The 20823-nt window shown below is 48.3% G+C and overlaps 1 protein-coding gene across 13 annotated transcripts in view; it reads right to left on the bottom strand.

Moving 5' to 3' along the window:
- The window catches only part of MICAL3 (microtubule associated monooxygenase, calponin and LIM domain containing 3), a 177055-nt gene that overhangs the window by 108392 nt on the left and 47840 nt on the right, over positions 1 to 20823 (bottom strand). Inside the window, exon 4 of one of the 13 annotated variants that reach the window (XM_068560327.1) lies at positions 4640 to 5214. The exons of 11 other annotated variants lie outside the window; for them this stretch is intronic. The gene's annotated coding sequence lies outside the window, so the exon portion shown is untranslated. Of the gene's footprint in view, positions 1 to 4639; positions 5215 to 13039; positions 13097 to 20823 lie in introns of those variants that run through there. One more of the 13 variants, XM_068560329.1, reaches the window with a different exon arrangement.

Here is a 20823-nt window from a genome sequence, read left to right as displayed (position 1 = left end):
TCAGAGAACACCAAAGCTGCGGCAGCCCAACGGGGTCCCGATACTCCCGCAAGGACGGCTGTGGAGCTGTAGGGAAACACCTCTGGTATCTCCTGCTCCTGGGGGCAGACCCTGCAGCAAAAGCTTTGTAAACACATGAACTGCTGGCAAGAGGTTAACGTGGCACCGAATCTAATCTGGGGTTTCTCAGTTGTCTGGTCTGCCTAATACCAACCGCCATGAATCACAAAATATACGATGGTCAAGATCCGAAGGACCACCCAGTGTGACCAGCCACCCCACACCTGCATCTTCTGTGTACCGACCACAACACACAAACAGCTGAACCGACAGGCGGCTTTCTACCTTGTGAAGCAGTCTTCACCATCTTTGAGCAGCTTGAAATGTTAATTTCCCAAGGACACAATTTCTAGGTAGAAGACCCCATAGTTTTTTACTCCATGGTCCAAAATTTCCCCTTGGAAGTATCCAGAACAAAATTAGTTCCTCTTTTACAGGCCAGCCGTCCAAACATCTGCTATCTTCACATCCTCCTCAGTTCCTTCAACCATTTCTCTTTTGACGTGGCTTTCAGTTTCTTCACCTCAGCATTCTTCCATAAGCTCCTACGATCATGTCAATACCCATCTCATCTGCCCTCCCCCCGTGACGATGAACACGCCCACGTGAAGCAACCCGTGTGCACCGATCCCACCCCCCTTACTCCACCACACACACTGCCTCCTGCACTGGTCCTCTCCTCCTGCATCAGTCCCTCCCCCAAAATGAACTATTCCCACTGACGTAGGCTCTCATCTTTAAAAACCCTGCCCTGTCCCCATCTCCTCTGACTAGTGTACTCCACTCCCCAGAAGAACGGTCTGTGCTTGTGGTCGTGACTTCCTCTCCCACTGTCCTTGAAACCTACAACAATTAGGCTTCATTCCCACTGCTCCACATAAACATCTCATCAAGGACACAGTGATTTCCACACTGTCAAATCCAACGGCCAGTTCTCAATCCTAGTTTCCTCCACCAGCCCAGAGCTCGAGTCAGCCCACCACGCCTCTTCTCGGCCCTGGGACACCACCCTCCTGGTTCTCCTCTGGCCTCTACAGATACTTTCCTGTGTCCTTTACTGGTCCCTCACATATCCCCACCTTTCGCATGTTGAAATGGCCACAGGGTCACTTAGTCTTTGGGTCTCTTCTCAATCTACATCCACTCCCTGAACATCAGTGGCTTCCTAACTTTTTAAATCGTACACACAGTTCTCTCTCTATATAGTTTATGTAAATGTAATTTTTCTTAACAACAAAGCTATTTTTAATTTCAATCAATCAAAATTTTGTAGCTTTTAGAATCTATTGCTCAAGACTGCACATAAGCAACTTAAATGCAAATTATACTGGTAGCGCTTAGGGGAAGCAGGCTGTGTACTTTGTTTTTTTTGCTCTCCACTTCTATTTGATATGTTTTATTAGTTATCTGTTTTATACATATTAGTGTAAATATGTCAATCCCAATCTCCCAACTCATCCCACCACCACCACCCACCCCCGTAAATGTAATTTTTGAAAAATGTCACAAGTTACCTTTACTACTGAAATATTCTGACGTTTTCTGTTCTCTCATTCTTTAAAGTTGCTGGTCCCCACTGTATTGTTTTCATGACCCATTAATGAGACACAACCCACTTTGAAAATCTCTGCCCTCCATGTCCCCCAGTACCACGGCTTTAAGTATCCATTTTACGTAGAGATCATCACTGGTGCACAAATTTATTTTCTCTCCTCTGAACCTGTAAAACCAACTGCTTATTTGACATTTCTACTTGGAAATTTGACAGGCATCTCAAACTTAACATGCACACAACCTTGATTCCCATTCCTATCCCGAGCCTGCTTCTTCCTTAGTATTCTCTGCATCTCAGCAAATGGCACCAACATCCAGCCAGCTGCTCAATCTAAAACCCTTAGAATTATGCTAATTTCTGTCACATCCCATAGTCAGTTCTTCAGTATCTTCTGTCTGTTCAATATTCAAAGTACAGCCCAATCCAACCACTCTCCACCATCTTGTCCCCCACCCTCATCAAAGTCATTTCATCCCTCCCTTGGGTTCCTCCAGAGCCCCTCCCTGCTGCCACCGTCCCAGTTCCAGCTCCCCCGAATGTTTTCCAATAGCAGCCTGAGCATTCACTCAGTGTTGGTCCAATCAGGTTACACCTCTGCTCTAAGGCTCCACGGCTTCCCAGCTCAGAGTTAAATCCGAAGTCCTCACAATGGCCTCTGAGGCCCGGAGTGACCTACCGCACTCCCGTCTCCTACGCTCCTTAGGCTCTAGCCAGACTGGCCTCCTTCTTGTTCACCAAGTACCCCCAGCAGCGGCCACCCAGGTCTCTGCATGCCCGGTCTCCCTGCTGATGCTCTCCACCAGATGGCCACACGGCTTTTGTTTGTTTGTTTTTTATTTATTTATTTTTGGCTGTGTTGGGTCTTCGTTGCTGTGCGCTGGCTTTATCTAGTTGCGGTGATCGGAGACTACTCTTCGTTGCGGTGTGTGACCTTCTCACTGCAGTGGCTTCTCTTGTTGAGAGGCACGGGCTCTAGGCACGTGGGCTCAGTTGTTGTGGCTCACGGGCTCTAGAGTGCAGGCTCACTAGTTGTGGTGCACGGGCTCAGTAGTTGTGGCTCGAGGGCTCTAGAGCGCAGGCTCAGTAGTTGTGGCGCACAGGCTTAGTTGCTCCACGGCATGTGGGATCTTCCCGGACCAGGGCTAGAACCCACGTCCCCTGCGTTGGCAGGTGGATTCTTAACCACTGCGCCACCAGGGCAGCTCCCCACAGCTTCCTCTTCACCTTCTTCAGGGCTTTGCTCAAACACCACCTCGTTAGAGAACCCTTTCCTGACCCCCCCCACAGACGAAAGAGAACCCACCTCCCATTTCTCTTTAACCCCCTCACCTTGCTTCATTTTTCCTGTGGCATTTGTTACGACCTGACATAGTGTATGTGACTTATTTGTGTATTGTCCATCTTCTCCAGCAGAATGTAAGCCCCAACTATAAAGAAAAGAGCTCGACTGGAATGTGCCCCTCACTGCCGACACCACCGCACAGAACAACCCCCAAATCTTTATCACTAATGTGCTGCTTCTAAAATCTACCCCCATATTTATGTGCTTTGCTTTCAAGACCCACTGGGACCTTTCAACTATCTTTACTAAAACTCATCTTGTTTGATTCAGCCAGAATCACAGATGCAGCTCCCATCTTAGCGTTAAAACAAACATTTTTACCATGGCCTACAAGGCTCTAGAACAGTGTTTCACAAACACTTTATACTCTTAAAAATATACTCTTAAAAATATACTCTTAAATATACTCTTAAAAATATACTCTTAAAAATATTGAGAACCCAAAGATCTATCAATACTTACTGCATGTGAAGTTAAAACTGAGAAAAATTTCAATATTAATTCAGTTTGAAACAATCCATTACACAGTAACATAATTAACATTTTTTTCATAAAATATTTTCCAGAACAAAAATTTAGTGATTAGAGTGATAATGTTTTTACATTGTTGCAAATCTCCTCAACGTCTGGCTTATTTAAGACAGCTGGATTCCCACGTCTGCTTCCTGCACTCCATCTGCTGCAGTATCACGTATCATGCAGCCTCTAGAAAACTCCACCATACACTCGTGAGCAGAAAAGAGGGGAAAAGGCAAGTGTTTCCAGCTTAGTATCATTGTGAAAACAGCGTTAAGCTCACGGACCCCCCCGAAGAGGTGTCGGAGAGCCCCTACGAGATCCGCACCCCATGCCCTTACCTCTCTCACCTCCTGCTACTGCGGCCCCCTTGCTCATCCCCTCCGGCTTCCTTCCTGCCCCGCGAACACACTCTCCCCTCAGCCTGGCCACTTGCTGCTCCTATGTCTGAAATATTCTCCCCCAGATCCAGTCACACATTCAAAAAATACTACTGGGCATCTGTTGTGTGCCGAGCACTTTTCTTTTTCTTTTTCCATAATTCTTTTTTTTAATATATTTATTTTATTTTATTTATTTTTGGCTGCATTGGGTCTTTGTTGCTGCGCGTGGGCTTTCTCTAGTTGTGACGAGCAGGGGCTACTCTTTGTTGCAGTGTGTGGGCTTCTCATTGCGGTGGCTTCTCTTGTTGTGGAGCACAGGCTCTAGGCACACGGGCTCAGTAGTTGTGGCTTGCGGGTTCTAGAGCACAGGCTCAGCAGCTGTGGCATGCGGGCTCAGTAGCTGTGGTTTGTGGGCTCTAGAGCGCAGGCTCAGTAGTTGTGGCTCATGGGCTCTAGAGCGCAGGCTCAGTAGTTGTGGCTCATGGGCTCTAGCGTGCAGGCTCAGTAGTTGTGGCCCGTGGGATCTAGCGTGCAGGCTCAGTAGTTGTGTGCCGAGCACTTTTCTAGGCTCTAGAAATAACACAGTGAACAGAGAGAAAACCTGTCCCTGCCTCCCCAGGTGCCCGTCCTCTGAAGGGGCTGACAGGTGTGTGATGCACCCTCACCACCCTTGGCTGTTATTCGAGTGTCACCTCCTCAGTGTGGCCTTCCCTGACCACACCATTTAAAACTGACCCCCCCATCCAGCTTAGCCTCTTGCCCTGTTTTCCCCGAAGCACTCACCACAGTCTGATGTACTATAAATGCCATTTACTGTCTTCCTCTCTAGAATGTGAGCTCTACGAGGACAAGGATTTTTGCCACTTTGCTCCCTGCTGTATCGTCGCACCCACAATACGTCCTGACTCAGAGCAGCGCACAACAACTGCCTCTTTTTTGTTGTTGTTGTTTTAATTTAATTTATTTATTTATTTTTGGCTGTGTTGGGTCTTCATTGCTGTATGTGGGCTTTCTCTAACTGTGGCGAGCGGGGGATACTCTTCGTTGTGGTGTGCGGGCTTCTCATTGCGGTGGCTTCTCTTGTTTTGGAGCACAGGCTCTAGGCATGCGGGCTTCAGTAGTTACGGCACGTGGGCTCAGTAATCGTGGCTCGTGGGCTCTAGAGCTCAGGCTCAGTAGTTGTGCACACGGACGGGCTTAGCTGCTCCGCGGCATGTGGGATCTTCCCGGACCAGGGCTTGAACCCGTGTCCCCTGCATTGGCAGGCGGATTCTCAACCACTGCGCCACCAGCGAAGCCCAACGACTACCTCTTGAATCCATGAACAGATGCGTGACATCGGGGGTTCAAGCAGAATTCTGTTGGGACGTGAGATGGAAGTCACCAAATGAAAATGGGCTGAGAGCCACCAGGTTGGGAGCAGGAACATGCAGATCCGGGAATCCTACAAGGGGACCCGCGCCTTTTCCACAGCCACACCTGCTCTGGACCCTCCCTCTATAGACCCCTCCGGCAGACCCCTGCACCCACGCAGCAGGAGAGGAGAGCCGGACAGGAGCCAAGCCCTGGAGGTAGCTTTGTTTTCACAGCCAAATGGTTTCAGAGTAACAGCTCCCAAGAAAAGAATCTGGTTGCAGAGAAGAAGAGTTTATCAGTGTCATGAAGTGTTACAGGGCAGCTCCCAGCCCACCTCCCCCAGAAGCTAAGGGAAGGACCCATAATCTTTCTATATCCGGGGTGTGGGGGTGTGTGTGTGTGTGTGTGTGTGTGTTTAAAATCTGTCTCAGAAATCCATGCTGCTGTCATAAGCCGGGGTGTCTGCAAAGGCAGCGTTTCCTCACTCAGGGCTGAAGACAAAGGGGAGCCGCACCGCCCAGCAGCTTCTGACAAGGCTGCCCAGAGATTAAGTGGAGAAGGTGGGCAAACAGAGACAGACAGCTGGACCCTTGAAACACCAGCTTCAGAGGTGGGATAGGGATGGAACTTTTCTGAACGGTAGGAGGAAAAAAAAGTCAGCAGCGCAGACTGATGTGGCCACATCAACCTAGGGGGTTGGGAGGAGGGTCAGCACCACCCAGGGATTCAGGGCCCGCAAGCCATCCCCACCCCGCCCACTCTTAATGCCCCCGCCTCGCAGGAGCAGGGAGCCGCACCTTCCCCTCTCCAGCACCCACTCACTGTCCTCACCCCTCCCCTCCCCGGAGGAGGGTCCCACCAGTCAGAGGCCCTTTGTTCTCCTCTGAAACCGGCGCCATCTACTGTAGAACATTTTCCCCCTTTTTGGCCGTTTTTAAGTGCACAGTTCAGTGGCATTAAGTACTTTCGCGTCCTGTGCAACTATCACCACCACCCACCTGTCATACATTTTAAACTTCTTCCTCCCTCCCAGCCTGCATGCTGGGGCCTCTCCCATCTTCCCACACACCCGTGTGCCTTTCCAGCTGCCAGCCCCTCCCTCCCGCTTCCTGAGGGCGCCGTCTACCCTTGCTGTCCCCACCGCATGACCTCCTAACTACGCCCCCGTCACCTTTCCCCTCCCTCTGAATCTGGCTTCTGTCCTCATCACTCCACTGAGGGCGCTGTGAAAGGCTCAGACACTTCAACCCCTATCTCACTTGTTCCCGCTCATTTGCTCTTCCTGGAAACCCTCCTCTCCTTGGCTCTGTCTCCTGCTTCTCAACCACTACCATCCTCAGGCTTCTCAGCTCCCTCAAATGGCTACAATTGTTTCAGCTGCCCCTCTCTTCATAAACTGGATGACCCCTACACTTCTAACTTTGCTGACCTTGCTTCTGAGATCCAAACGCTACTGAACATCTTCATCCAGACATCCCACGGGTACCTCAAACTGAGGAGTGCACCACAGGACACTTCCATTCTCTTCCCCAGCTCTCACCCCCTCATGTAGTCAAATGCTGCCACTATCCACCCACCAATGGAAACCGGGGGTCATTTCAGACCCTTCTCGGTGTTAATCTCGCAATCCGATCAACCAATAGCAAAGACCTCTTGATCCTAACTCTCTGGGACCTCTGCTTTATAAAGCATCTCCCTACCAGTATCTTGGTGGGAGCATCTGTGACCTCTAGTTGGACCATTACAACAGCCTTTTCATCTTAAGGCCCCTCCAATCCATCCCCCACATGAGTGCCTGAGTGTTTTTTTTAAAGAGCAAATGTGATCCCTTGCCTCAAATGTGATCCACTACGGCCTTCCAGTGTTTTTAGGGAATAACCCAAAGCCTCAGCAAGGTTCAAAAGGCCCCAGAGGTCTAGCAGCAGCCTTGCTCCCATCCCTCCCCACACAGTCCACTGTCCTCAGTCATCCTCGCAGCCTCCAGGACACGCCTCAAGTGTGGTCACGGTGCTCCCCTCGCCCGGCACGGCCTTCCTCCCTGCCCACCACCCCGGCCCCTCTGTGCACCTTCTCACCTGGGCACATCCCTTCTCCCTTTCCAAACTTGCCACTGCTCTGGAATGAAGCCCATGTCTGCCTGCCCATCAGCTCAGGGGGCGCTAGTTAGCAGGAAGGGTCATTCACTTCTGTTCTTGCACTCAGTACACGTGACAGTGGGAAGGAGAAAGAGAAATGAAAGGCTCACGTGGGGGCCTTCCCTGGTGGCGGAGCGGTTGGGAATCCGCCTGCCACTGCAGGGGACACAGGTTCGAACCCTGGTCAGGAAGGTCTCACATGCCGTGGAGCAACTAAGCCCGTGCGCCACAACTACTGAGCCCATGAGCCACAACTACTGAGTCCGCGTGCCGCAACTGAGCCTGCACTCTAGAACCCGCGAGCCACAACTACTGAACCCGCGTGCCACAACTACTGAGCCTGTGCTGTAGAGCCCGCGAACCACAACTACCGAGCCCATGCACCCACAGCCTGTGCTCCGCAACAAGAGAAGCCACCGAAATGAAGAGTAGCCCCCGCTCGCCGCAACTAGAGAAAGCCCGTGTGCAGCAATGAAGACCCAACTCAGCCAAAACAAAAAAACAAACAAAAAAGGGCTCATGTGGGCCACAGAGTCTAATGTCACAGAATACAGAAAGGAGAAAAAATATGTGTGAAGATTCATTTGTTACTAACTTGTTATTGATTTAAGGGGTGAGAGAAGGGCAAGGAAGTGGCCAAAGCTGAGTTCCCTAAGGTATCTCTGGACAGTTCTTGATTAAGAAAAGGACTTTTGTTTTCAATTCACATTTCAGGACAATATTTACCTTTGCCAGATACCAGAGGATCACGGGTCACTGGTATAGTGATATCTAAGCTCTCAAGGGTTAGACAGTCCAAAGGAAAAGATTCACCAGATGCCCACAGGGTTCTTGGAGATGGAAACAGGGAAGGAAGGAGGAGATAAAGCAAGTATAAGTATGCTTCCTCTGGGAAGACTGGCTGTAAAACAGGAGCGGTAAGATGCAGCTGTTTCAGGAGGCTGGCAGCTAACGAAGGAAAAAGATCTCAAATCTCCAACAGGGTTGATGACGACCCCCTCCACCTCCACCCCACACACCAAGCAAACTGACCAGATCTGCCTTGGCTCCAGGCCACAGAAGAGAGTGGGGCTAGATGGCTCCAAGACCATGATTTTTTTTCAACTATTTTCATGGAGAAAATCTCAGCTGTTTTCTCCAAAGCAGAAACAAACTGAGAAGGCTAATCTTAAACCAGCTCTATAGAACATACTTTCCCTTCCCAATTAGCGTAAGGCGGTATGGGACTTAAGTATAATTTCCCCAGCAAAACACAGTTTTTTCTGGATCAAACACTCCTCAAGGCCAGCTCTCTCATTCTGCTGATTCCTATTGAGCTCTGACACCATCGACCATCATTCCCGCAGCTACAGCCCTAACTCCTTCACGAGGGAAAGAGTCCATCTGGTTAGAAATAAAACACTCAGAGAAAGGGAATACAACAAGCTTCATTTCCTTATGCTTACGGAATACTGCAAATTCCTGAGCTACACTCTGGCAGGCTCTTGAAAGGGCCCAGCCCACAACCTCTCCTTGCTTACGCCAACCCTGCCCTGGGGAGGACCCCCACCCTGTCCAGGGGCTGCTGACGTATAGCCAAGACTTGAGTTTCTTTTCTCCCACAGACCAACTGCCATGAGACCTTTGGGCTCCAAAATTCCAACTACTCTGTGCCCAAAGCCAGCAACCTACCAAAGTTTTTCTACAGAAGGCTAATTAACCTTCACTCAATTCAGTGCCAATGAGATTAGGCAGTAAAGCCCCCAAAGGGCCTAAAGGCCCTGCTCCACATCCACCCGTGTCCTAAAACACCTACAGCACCCTATGGTCACCTTCAGCATCCTTCTCTGGTCCAGCAGCGGCGAGCTTCAGGTGACACGTTGTTCCCTGCCCACCACTGGATTTTCTGAAGCCCTTGCCCAAGTTTTCACAGGCGTGAGTCACTGCTACTTGACCTGCTGGCTCCGGTGCACAGAAGGCGAACGCTTTGGTTTGCTCCACAGCCTGAAATCTAACATCTGAGAGAACTCAAGTGCTCCCTAGGGGATATCATTAGGCACTACCTACTGCCCGACCCTCTCCCCACTGTGGCTGAGGCAGGTCTGCCTCTGGGAAGCCACCCTCATGAGGAATACCCTCTGCCCTCTCGTGAACTGCACGAGCTCCGTGCCTCAGCCATGATCACGACCACTCAGTGCCGAGCACGACCAAGTGATCTGGGTACATTTCACCCTCTCAGGTTCCTGCTTTTGGGTACAGACTGAGTATATCACCTTCAGAAATATCACTCACTTCGGGACAGGGAAAAGTGAATGTGATCTGTTCAACTTAAATACTTATCTGATACAGTCACTGGACATCAGACATAAAGACCTCGTTAAAGGACCTTAAACTAAGCAGCCTTATATCTCAAAAGACGTCTGACCAGAAGCCCCAGAGTATCTCAAATCACAGTGTGAGCACAGTAGGAATTCAATAAATGTCACACTAGGATGACCTCAAAAGGATGGCCTCTCTTTGTGCTGACTGCCTACCTCCTATAGGGCAATTTAGCCCACTTGTTCATGTTAAAGCCTCAATCCAAAAAAAAAAAAAAAAAAGCCTCAATCCCTGCTAACAGCAAGTTTGCTTTTTAACAACCTAGTGTGTGACAGGCACTGACATACAACAGTGAAAGTGGACAAGATCTTTGCCGTCATGAAGCACACGGCTCCTGAAGAGGAAGTTAATGATAATTAGACAGTGAACCAAACCTGCTTCATATACTACAATCCAACTGCATAGAGTGGCATTTGGGGTGAAGGCAGGAAAATCTGTTTACCTCCTTTTCAATCATCTGGATAATTTGGGGGAGAAAGCAGAAGAGGATAAAGAGGTAAGAGAATATACAGACAACGGGAATCATTACTTAACCACCTCTCCCACCGAACCTTCAAAAGGAACCACTGAGAAATGGCCATACTGCAAGATTTTAGTTTCACCGAAATTCCTGCTCACCCTGTAATCATGTGTTAACAGAGCAATAAAATGGCCAAACAGCTAGTGGGGGAAAAGTCACGGGCTCCAAATAAATAACAAGCTGGGTAAATTGGCCTCTAAGCCCTAGAGAACCTGAGCTCCTCACCTTAGAGCCTCGCACCAGAAACAGATGGGCTTGGCTTATTCCCGGTGGATATTCCAGCCCGGTCAGGTGCTGGACGCCCTGGGCAGAGCAAGCGCAGAGGAGCCAGGTGAGAGCCCAAGCTGTGCCACATTCCTGACATGAGAACCTGTAGGACCTGGCTGAGAAGCAGAAGAACTTTAAGCAGGCCTTCTGTTGCCCCCAACAGCGCAGCGCCCAGGCAGCAGAAGTGGCACAGTGCTTAGGACTGCACGGAGTGTTTTTCTAAACAACTTTGAGGTATAACTTACATACCAAAAGATTCATCTGTTCTAAGTGTACAGTTCAATGATTTTTTAGTAAATTTACCAAGCTATGCGACCATCACCACAATAGGGTTTTAGAACATTTCCATCAATCTCAGGGGATTTTTAGTAACTCCCAAATCTGAAGATGATTATGTTATAGTCAGGTTTAAGGGGCTGATGAATATGAAGGTAGTATCCACTGCTCTTGCTGCCAATTCAGCAGCATGAAGGGAACTCAGTGCAGCCACATAAAGGAAGCCACAGCCGTCTTGTGTCCGCATGAAAAGATGGGCTTGGCTTGGGGACCTGGAAACGTATACAATTTTCTTAAAAAGTCACTAATGCTGAGAATAGTGCTTCCCAAACCACAAGGAAGAACCCCTTAATCTGTTTACCTTCCCTGGCACCCTGCCCACAATGGCTCAGTGGTGCTAGTGCACAAATCTCTGCTCACCACGACAGACTGTGAATACTAGAGCCAAGAACTCAGAAACGTTTCAAACAGGCATTGTCCCTTCGTCCTGACAGCTGTTACACTTTCAAGAGCACAGTGTAAAGGAACGGGTCATGAATCTCAAATCTAATAATTTTCCAAATCACTGATCAAACAAAAGAAATGAAATTTATTAAAACAATGCTCTGACCTTTAAAACATAAATGCATAGGCATCTTAAACTGATGTTAACTCATGGGATTATAGGGTTTTACATCCTATAACATCCCCAAGATTGATGTTGGCCAAAGCTGTCAATTTTTCTTCATATGCAGAATGTAAGCAAAAGCAGCATGAAGGGATAGTGGAATCAGAAAGTTAGAAAACGTTAGCAGATTGAAGGTCTACAACTTCCCAACACACAATGGAACCACACAGAAGCGCACACCCATCTGGCGACCGCGCCTTTAGCACCTTCAGGATGTCTGGGCCCTCCTACCGACAGCCTGGCGTGGAGAGGGGACACCAAGAGAGGAGGGCGACTCTACAAAGAGCAACGAGAAAGCCAATCTGACAAAGGGTGAAGGGCTGCACAGCGCAACTCTCCTCGCCGGTTTCTTCCGGACGCTCCTCCGACTTCTGCCGCACTGAAGACCACTGAGGGCCCCCAGGCCTCCGTCCCTGGACCTCCTCCTTTCTGTTTCCTTCTGCACCTTCTCTGTAACTCCCTCCTGGGCATCTCCAGCAGAATATGCCGGGGCACCTTCACGTGTGGTTTCAGGAAAAACTCTTCATCTGCTCTTCCAAACTGGTCCATCCCCCTGACTTGCAACCCCTGTAAAATTGCCATCCACCCAAGCCAGAGCTCCAGGCACCGGCCTTCACGTCTGCCCTACTCCGCATGTCCTTCTCGTCGCCCCCAGAATGTCAGGGGCTGTGCTATGTGTGGTACTGTAGAGAATGCAGAACGGGACCGGATGAACTGCCATCTGTTCTTCCTAAATTTCTCTCCACATATCCCCTCCTTCCCAACCTCGTTGCCTTGAACTTTATTATCTCTACCTGGACTCTACCTAGATCTCCTAAATGCAGATCCTGTCTCAAGGTGGGGTTTTTTACTTTTTGTGGTAATATATATACAAAATTTACCATTTTAACCATTTTTAAGTGTGCATTTCAGTACATTCACAATGTAGTATAATAATCGTCAGAACTTTTCATGACCCCAACAGAAACTTGGTACCCGTTAAATAATGACCACTCATGTCCCCCTTCCCTGTACCCGCTGGTAATCTCTATCTTACTTTCCGTCTCTGTGAATGTGCTTATTCTAGGCGCCTCGTATAAGTGGAAGCGGGTGATATGTGTCCTTTCGTGTCTGCTTGTCTGGCTTAGCACAGCGTTTACTGGTGTTGTCACAGGCAGCAGAACTTCATCCCTTCTCACGGCTGAGAATGTTCCGTTGTATGTGCGTGTTCATCCGCCAACGGACACCTGGCTCACGCCCACCTTTTGGTTATTGTCAGTAATGCTGCTATGGACACCGGTGTACGAGTTTGTAGACCCCGTCTCAAGTTTGAAATTCTAATTCATATGCTGTATTTCTTCCAAAGTGATCTTTCTAATCAAATCTCATCATGCCACACCTCTGTTTACACATTTTGAGACACGCTTCGCTGATGGACTAAATTCCTTGGCGGCCAGAGCACCCGCTTCCCCTTCATCCCCCTCACTCGCTGCCCCTGACACACCTCACTCTTCCCCGTGCGTCCTGTTTCACTGCCAACGACACGCTTCCCCACCCTGCACACACATTCAACCTCCTCCGATCTTCTCTGCACCAAGGCCGATGATGGCTGTGAACCTACTCACCATCCATCAGGGCTTCGGTTCCACGTTCCCGCTGAGCCCTTCTCTCAACAACTTCGCTCCTCCCTTCTCTGGGCACAGATTCTTCCTCTGTTCCCACTAGGCTCTGTGCTCCTGGAGGAAGCAAGTTTCTCTCAGGTCTCTATCCTCAGCATTTAGCAGAGTGTCAGAGCCACGACAAACGTTCAGATCTCTACAGAATGAATTCTTGGTTTATGAGTATATACTTCTAGTGTTCAAGATAAACTGTATTTTTAAAAAGCAGCAGAAATACTTGTGAGTCCAATATTTTATTTTTAAAGCCATAAGTAAGTTGAGTTGCTAACTTCCAAACCTACAACGCGTTAATTCCCAAGAAAGGAGCAATAAATAACCACGTTTTGTCCAAAGGCTTCCCTCCTCAAACATGCCTGAACCCCATCTGTTCCCAGTTTCAGAAGGAACACACCTCCTTAAAGCCAAAGGGCTACCTGTAACCAAAAAAGCCTCATATCCAGAATATGTACTCTCTCATAGTAAACAGTAAGAAAGAGACACCCGATGAAAATTAAGCAAAAGATCTGACCAGGTATTTCACAAAAAAAAGACATCCAAATTGCCAGAAAGCACCTGAACGGGTGCCCAATATTATTAGTCATCAATGAAATGTCAATCAGAACTGCAATGAGAAACTACCGCCTGCCCATTAGAATGACGAACAACCAGACACTCAGAACGTAAGCTGAACAACCAGAGTGTAAGCTATACAGCCACTTTGGGAAACTGTTCAGTAGTAGTTCCTAAAATTGAACAAACTCTACCATAAAACTCAGAAATGCTGCTCTTGAGGATACTTCCGAAAGAAATCAATGTCTATGTCGACCAAAAGACAAGTACAAGAATGTTTATAGCATTTTATACACACACACACACACACACACACACACACACACACACACACACACACACGTATTATATAGAGCATTATAGTTCATAATACTCCAAGATGCAAACAACCCAAATAACCAAAATACAAAATGAGAAATAAGCAGCAGCCATGGAATACTATGCAGCAGTGAAAAGGAATGAACTACTGCAACATGCAGCAACGTGGATGAAATGCATAGATCAATGGTGAGCAAACGAAGGCATATTGACACAAAAGAGAACACAGTGCCGGGCTCCATCTCTGTAAAGACCAAGGACAAACACAATTCAAATCTATGGAATAAGGAATTCCCTGGAGGTCCAGTGGTTAGGACTCCGCACTCTCACTCCACACTCTCTCGAGCCTAGGGCCCGGGTTCAATCCCTGGTCAGGGAACTAAATCCCACAGGCTGCGGCCAAAAAAACAAAAACAAACAAACAGAAACAAATCTATGGAGTAGAAGAAGTCCGTCCAGAATAATGGCTGGGGGTGGGGGGGTGTTGTTACTGTCTCAGAAGGGGCAAGAGGGCGGGCGCCTTTGGGATCCTGTTCTGGACGGTGGTCACACAGTGTGGCAGACAGTGCCGGCTTGGCTTGGTTCAGCTGGGAACTACGTTTCCCAGAACCCCCAGAGTTCTGAGTTAGAACCGGCCAAAAAGGGAACTCGCGTGAGGTTTGGAAGACGGACTGGACGCAGCAGCCACTCCTCCACGAAGGTCTCGGCAGTCAGACGTGGCGATGGACAGAGACAGAGAAGTGCGCGGGGTTCCAGCCCGTCCTTGCTCTCCCCCACGCTCCACCCAGCTCTCCCTTCTCACCCCTTACCCAGACCAACAGACACCCGATGGACCCCCCTGGACAGCAGCTCGCCAGGAGCTCTGCCCTGTCCACCCACACCAATGCCTCAGGCAGACTGGGGAGTGACTCCCCTGTGACCTCCAACCCCCCATCTGGACTTTCACTGTCCCAACACCTCCCGCAGTGGGTAAGGTCTAATTTCTGTAATAAATCCCTTAGCCCCCAAATTTCATATGGCTCGACTCCCAGCTGAACACCCTGCTGGATACATACAGGGGTTTATACATATATACATCTGTGTGTGTGTATGTTGCATACTTAGGATTCGTGCACTTTAAGAACATTCATTATACCACCGTTAAATAAAGGAAAAAAAAAGTCAAAAAACAAACAAAAAAAGGGTATTTTTTCCATGCCCTGAGAGAACAGTAATCTGAGGGCCACCCAGCAGTGCACACCAATGGAATCTACACTACACCCCTCACACCAAGGAAGGACCGGAAGAAGCACTGCTTGGCTAAGGCCCAGCAGACAGCTGGGAGCCCGGTGGGTGTGGCCAGAGCCTGGATGTGTGTCTCTAGACACCAACAGGACACATCCTCCCTGTCTGGCAAGCTGCCGACTCCCTGGAACCAAGTTCCATCGTCCAGAGGGGGTTTTCCCTTTTGAAGGGATCGACTCACCACAGTCAATGTGCACCTGAATGCAAGTGAGTTAGGAGTCTCAAATGGGCGGAAAGGCACGCGCGGGACGGGTGCAGAGACGAGGCAGAAGTCCCCGCTGTGAATCCAGAACCCACACTCTGGTGCTGATGCTACAGCGGTCTTGGGTACAGACGCTCCTCTGCACCCCAGTACCCACACGAGGATCAGTGCATACATGGGCATCCCCAAAGTCACTGTTTTCCAAAGACCAATGTGTTTTGCCGACTTTTACTCCATTCAGCAAATCGTTTATTGAATATATGGTATATGTCAGGTCCTACGGTTGGCACTGAATTTACATTGGTGAATAAAAACACGGTGCTTGCCCTTGTCTGCTGGATGATACAGACAATAAACAAGCATATACAGCTGACCCTTGCACAGTGCAGGTCTGAACTGCGTGGGTCCACTTACACACAATGTTTGTGAATAGTAAATACTACAGAGCTACACGGTCTGTGGCTGGTCGAAGCTGCAGATACTGGGGCTTCCCTGGAGGTCCAGTGTTAAGAGACTGCACTTCCACTGTAGAGGGCGCGGGTTGGATCCCTGGTCGGGGAACTAAGATCCCACATGCCGCGCGTAGCATGGCCAAAAAACTGTCAGAACCCGCAGATACACAGGAACCAAGGATCGGAGAGCCGACTGTAAATTATACACAGATCAACCCCCGCGTTGTTCAAGGGTCAACTGTAATTACAAAATATGAGTGCCAGGAAGGAAATGCACAGGTTACGGTGACCTAGACTAATAGGAGGGGACCCAAGATAAGTTGGTCACGGAAGCTTCTCTGAGCAGGTAACTTACAGCAGGTCTGAAGGACAAGAGGGGGCTTGGGCCTCCCTCCAGCGCGGACGAAGCCCATCCCCGACTCTCCCCACACTGCAGCAGCACTGCATGCTTCACAAGGTATTTCCACACAAGTTATCTACTTCCTTCTCACACAAGCCTATGAGCATTGAAGGCGGGCGCTCGCGTCACCACCTGTCCTGAGTCACACAACGAGCTACCAATGGCACCATGGTTAACTGGTTATATTCTCTCCATTACCTCCCTTTGCTTCCTTTCATCATTTCGTTTAAGTGAGGAACTCTTCTACTACAGGTCCTTCCAAGGACCCATCAATCCTCTAAGGATATTTTTTTAAGCTGGAAAATGCCAAAGTCTAGCTTTCCCACATCTACTTCAGTCCCATACTTATTGTAAAAAGACAAGCCCAGTCCAAAGCAGGAAAGGAAAAAAAGGATGACTGCTATCAGAGGTAGACTGCGTACTGTACCATGTCCCACAGTGACGTCTATCACAGTGCCTGTAAGGTTCAATTACACTCCAGGAACCAGTTTATATGACCGTCTCCAGATCTGTGAGTTCCCAGGGACAAGGACCATGCCATATCTTATTCCCAGCATTAAAGCGGTCAAGATATGAAGGAACAAAACGAACCATTTTTAAAAAGCCACTATTCTCTTCTCCCTCTTGTAAACGATTATAGCCACTAGATTTCAGGCTAAATGTAAGACTTTACCATTACTCCCTGCTTTGGAAGGAGGAGGTTTAAGAGACTTTTTGGCCATCTCTTATTGATTATAATACCTATAACCATTTATTGAACTCTCCTATGTGCCGAGCCACTGTGCTGGCACTTCACAATCTTTTCATTTGGTCCTCACACAATCCTATAAAGAACTCTTATGATTTTCATTGTGTAGATGAGAAAACTGAGATCAGAGGGGTAATTAACTTGCCCAGCTAGTAAGCTGAAAATGACAATATTTAAACATAGGAATGCCTCACTCTAAAGCCCAAATTGTCCCCACCTCTTCCCAAAGGTCCCTAGTGTGTCAAAAACAGAACACAAGGACTTCCCTGGTGGTCCAGTGGTTAATAGTCTGCACTTCCAATGCATGCGGCGCAGGTTCGATCCCTGGTCAGGGAACTAAGATCCCGCATGCCTCACGGCGCAGCCTTTTAAAAAAAAAAAAAAGGAACACAAATTCTAGGAAGACCAGAGCACCCAATGGGAAAGGACATTGTTCTGGGCCTTGGACGCTCCGTATCTTGACTTGTTACACCACCAAGATCAGCGGCGCTCAGCTGTGAACACTAGCAGCTCCACCCACTTCTGAGGAACAGACCTGGGGGCGGAGTGGGGCCCCTTTACAATGCTGCCCTTGCCAACATTAAACTTGGCGGATAACTGTGCTGAACTCTGGGGCCAAATACAATTTTGAGCAAAAGATTTGGGTGTCAAAAGGTTTGAGTTCCTCAGTCTAAGACGATGCTTTGATAACCGGAGTCTGAAAGGACTAAATGGCACTTGGGCAGAGGGTGAGACCACTTCTCACTTGTAAGGTAAGTGTACTGCTCTCCCCACCAGTGCCCCTGGCTCTAGAAGAAAACTCAAGGACATTCAGCACTTGCAGCAAGACCCATTTGGGTAACAAGAAGCACAGGATAAAGACACATCTACACAGGCACTGGAGCCCATGACTCTGAATGAATACTACGCTCTGCCCCTGGCCACCATGTGGAGTAGTGCTAGCTCCCGGTTAAGGGGAAGGGGTGCAGGGGCTGAAATCCAGCCTGTGACCCCACCCAGCAAACCATACACCTGGCGAGGAGCAGAACCCACGTGTAAGAAGGGGTGCACACAGAGGTGCCACAGGAGAGAAGGATGGCCGTGCATCCCTGCCATCCGAGGCCCATGAGAACTGTGTGGACCACAGACAGTGAAGTCAGCCGGGGAAGGGCTCTGACTCAACTCTGTGTACCTTGTGAAGAACAAGCAAAAACTAAACAAACCCGGCCGCCTGTCTCTGCAACTCTGAAAGGTGGCACCAGACAATCATTTCCAAAGGAATCAGACAAATACTTCTTTCCACACTTAGAAATGAAAGGCCTTCCTGGCTAGAGAGTGACTCAGGAAACTAGGCTCCTATTTTTATATTAAATTAGAACAAGTGCCCTCCTCTGAAGCAAACAGTCCCATCCACTACTGCCTGTCGACAGGCACCTCCCTCAAGACAACACAGAAACATTAGACACCCATTCGAGAGACATCTGGAACCATCGACCCCGCTGCACACACTAAAGATCTGAGCCCCGTTAGGCAGACACAGGAGTATGTGCTGTATTTACTGAAGGACTCACACTCCTCCAAGTAGCCCTACAAGTCATGTCATCACAACCAGCAGTCCTGTACTACTTCTGGGGAGGAACACGCCTCCAGATCACTGGAGAAGGTCCCTGGACTTTCCAACTCTGAGGCCAAGGACAAAAGCCTGGTCAAGAAAGTGCCACAGTCTGGGTTTGGTTTAGTTTTGTTTTTCAAACATAGAGCACTTTTTCTTCCTTTATTAGCAAAATGAAATAATCAAACTGTGAATAATTTATTTGCTAAATCCTTTAAAGATTTTCACTTGTATCTTTTAAGTAAAGGTATACACATGTACTATATTTTCAAGACAAGGGAAATGAGTAATAATAATTTCATCACAGGTTATAAAAAACATAAAAACAATAATGTTGGGACTGTGGTGACTGACTTGTTCTAGTTAAGCTGATCTGCATAATTTATTTAATGAGAATAAAATGTCATAATTAATGATTAACCAAAGATAATCTAAAATTAATTACCTTATTTTTTGTAATATAAAAAAATCTCAAGTCCTATATGTATCTAATCAATAAGGGGTTGTTAATATTGAATATCATTCAGCTTGCTATGGTTGGGTTTGAATAGAAGTGAAAAAGATTTAGCAGTTGTACTGAGTAATAAGTGATCAAGATTACCACTAGGACTAGTGCCCACTCTTCTCAAAGAGAACTGACCCCAAATTTACCAAACCCCTTATTGTTATTTTCAATAGTCAACACCAAATGTGTAAGACCCCTGAGCTTCTTGTGTCATCACACTATTATCCCCATAATGCTCTGAACTTCCTGTTCCTTCTCTCCTCCCTTCAATCCTCAAATCCAACCACTGTGCCTTCTCTAACTATGGCTACATACGCAGCCAACTCCCCTACACACTCAACCTCATCTCCAGAGCTTCGTCTCTATCCTTGCTTCAGATAACCCTCCCCTAAGGCACATCCTCTTTGGTGTTCCCAAGCAGGGGCTGTGTATTAGGAGCTGATGTGATTGGTGCCCACTGACCCCCACTGTCTCCTCCAGACACTACCACTCCATCCTCTTATACAAAACAGCACTTCTGAGGACCAAGGTCTGACTTTTTTCAAAGTATCAATCAGCTGCCATGTTAATAACTTTTCTGGGCCAGTTGAACACAACTTCAAAAAAACAAGACTTCTTATAGTTGACAAGCATTTGTGAGTCAACCTATAAAGAAGAGAACTGATCCTGATGAAGGCCATTAAATCCATAAAACACAACTGAAGAAAAGCCAAACTCAAAGATCAGAGGGAACATGGAAGGACTAGTCCCATGAGATAATCAAGTCCAGTGATAGAATATATGAAAAAGGGCTTCCCTGGCGGTGCAGCGGTTAAGAATCTGCCTGCCAATGCTGGGGACACGGGTTCAAGCCCTGGTCCAGGAAGATCCCACATGCCGTGGAGCAACTAACCCCGTGCGCCACAACTACTGGGCCTGCACTCTAGAGCCTGTGAGTCACAACTACTGAAGCCTGTGCGCCTAGAGCCTGTGCTCCACAACAAGAGAAGCCACCGCAGTGAGAAGCCCGCCTACTGCAATGAAGAGTAGCCCCCGTTCGCCGCAACTAGAGAAAAGCCAGCATGCAGCAACAAAGACCCAACGCAGCCAAAAATAAATGTAAAAATATATATATATACATATATGAAAGAACACAACATTCTTAGGAGAAAAAGAATTTTTAAAAAACTTCATCACGAGGAAAGAGGTAAAGGTAGCATAAACCCAAGGCTGTGTAAATACAGAAGCAAGGGCAGCCTCGGCAGGGATAAAAAAGGGAAACTAGGCTGAGAAGGGGGAGAAATTAGGCAGAGAATACTCAAGCAGCTGAAGAACATTTTCTAGATCTATGGACTAATTTCTCAAAGGAAAAGCTGTAAACCCTGCCTCTGACAGGCAGTGTCAAATGTGCACAGAGAGCTACCTATCAGGGTAAATAACATAAAACAAGCCCAAACAAGCAAACTCTCACGATGTCAGATCCTGGCAGAACAACAGTCAATCTGCTCCCCCACCTGCCCACTGAAAACGCCCAAGATGCCCAGCTGTGCGCAGAGGCCCCAGGACAGAGGACTGGGGGGCGGGCGGTGGCGCATCTCCCCCCATCCGCCTCTGGCACAGGAGGGGCTGGCACAGCACGACCACACCCACGGCGGCTCCTGTTCTCGGAGACCAGTGACGAGCCTTCCTCTTGGAGACTGTG

Source organism: Eschrichtius robustus, chromosome 13 (genome assembly GCF_028021215.1).
Source record: "Eschrichtius robustus isolate mEscRob2 chromosome 13, mEscRob2.pri, whole genome shotgun sequence".
Classification (NCBI taxonomy): Eukaryota; Metazoa; Chordata; class Mammalia; order Artiodactyla; family Eschrichtiidae; genus Eschrichtius; species Eschrichtius robustus.
The sequence above is the reverse complement of the archived record's forward strand: the minus strand, read 5'-3'. Positions and strand labels throughout refer to the sequence as shown.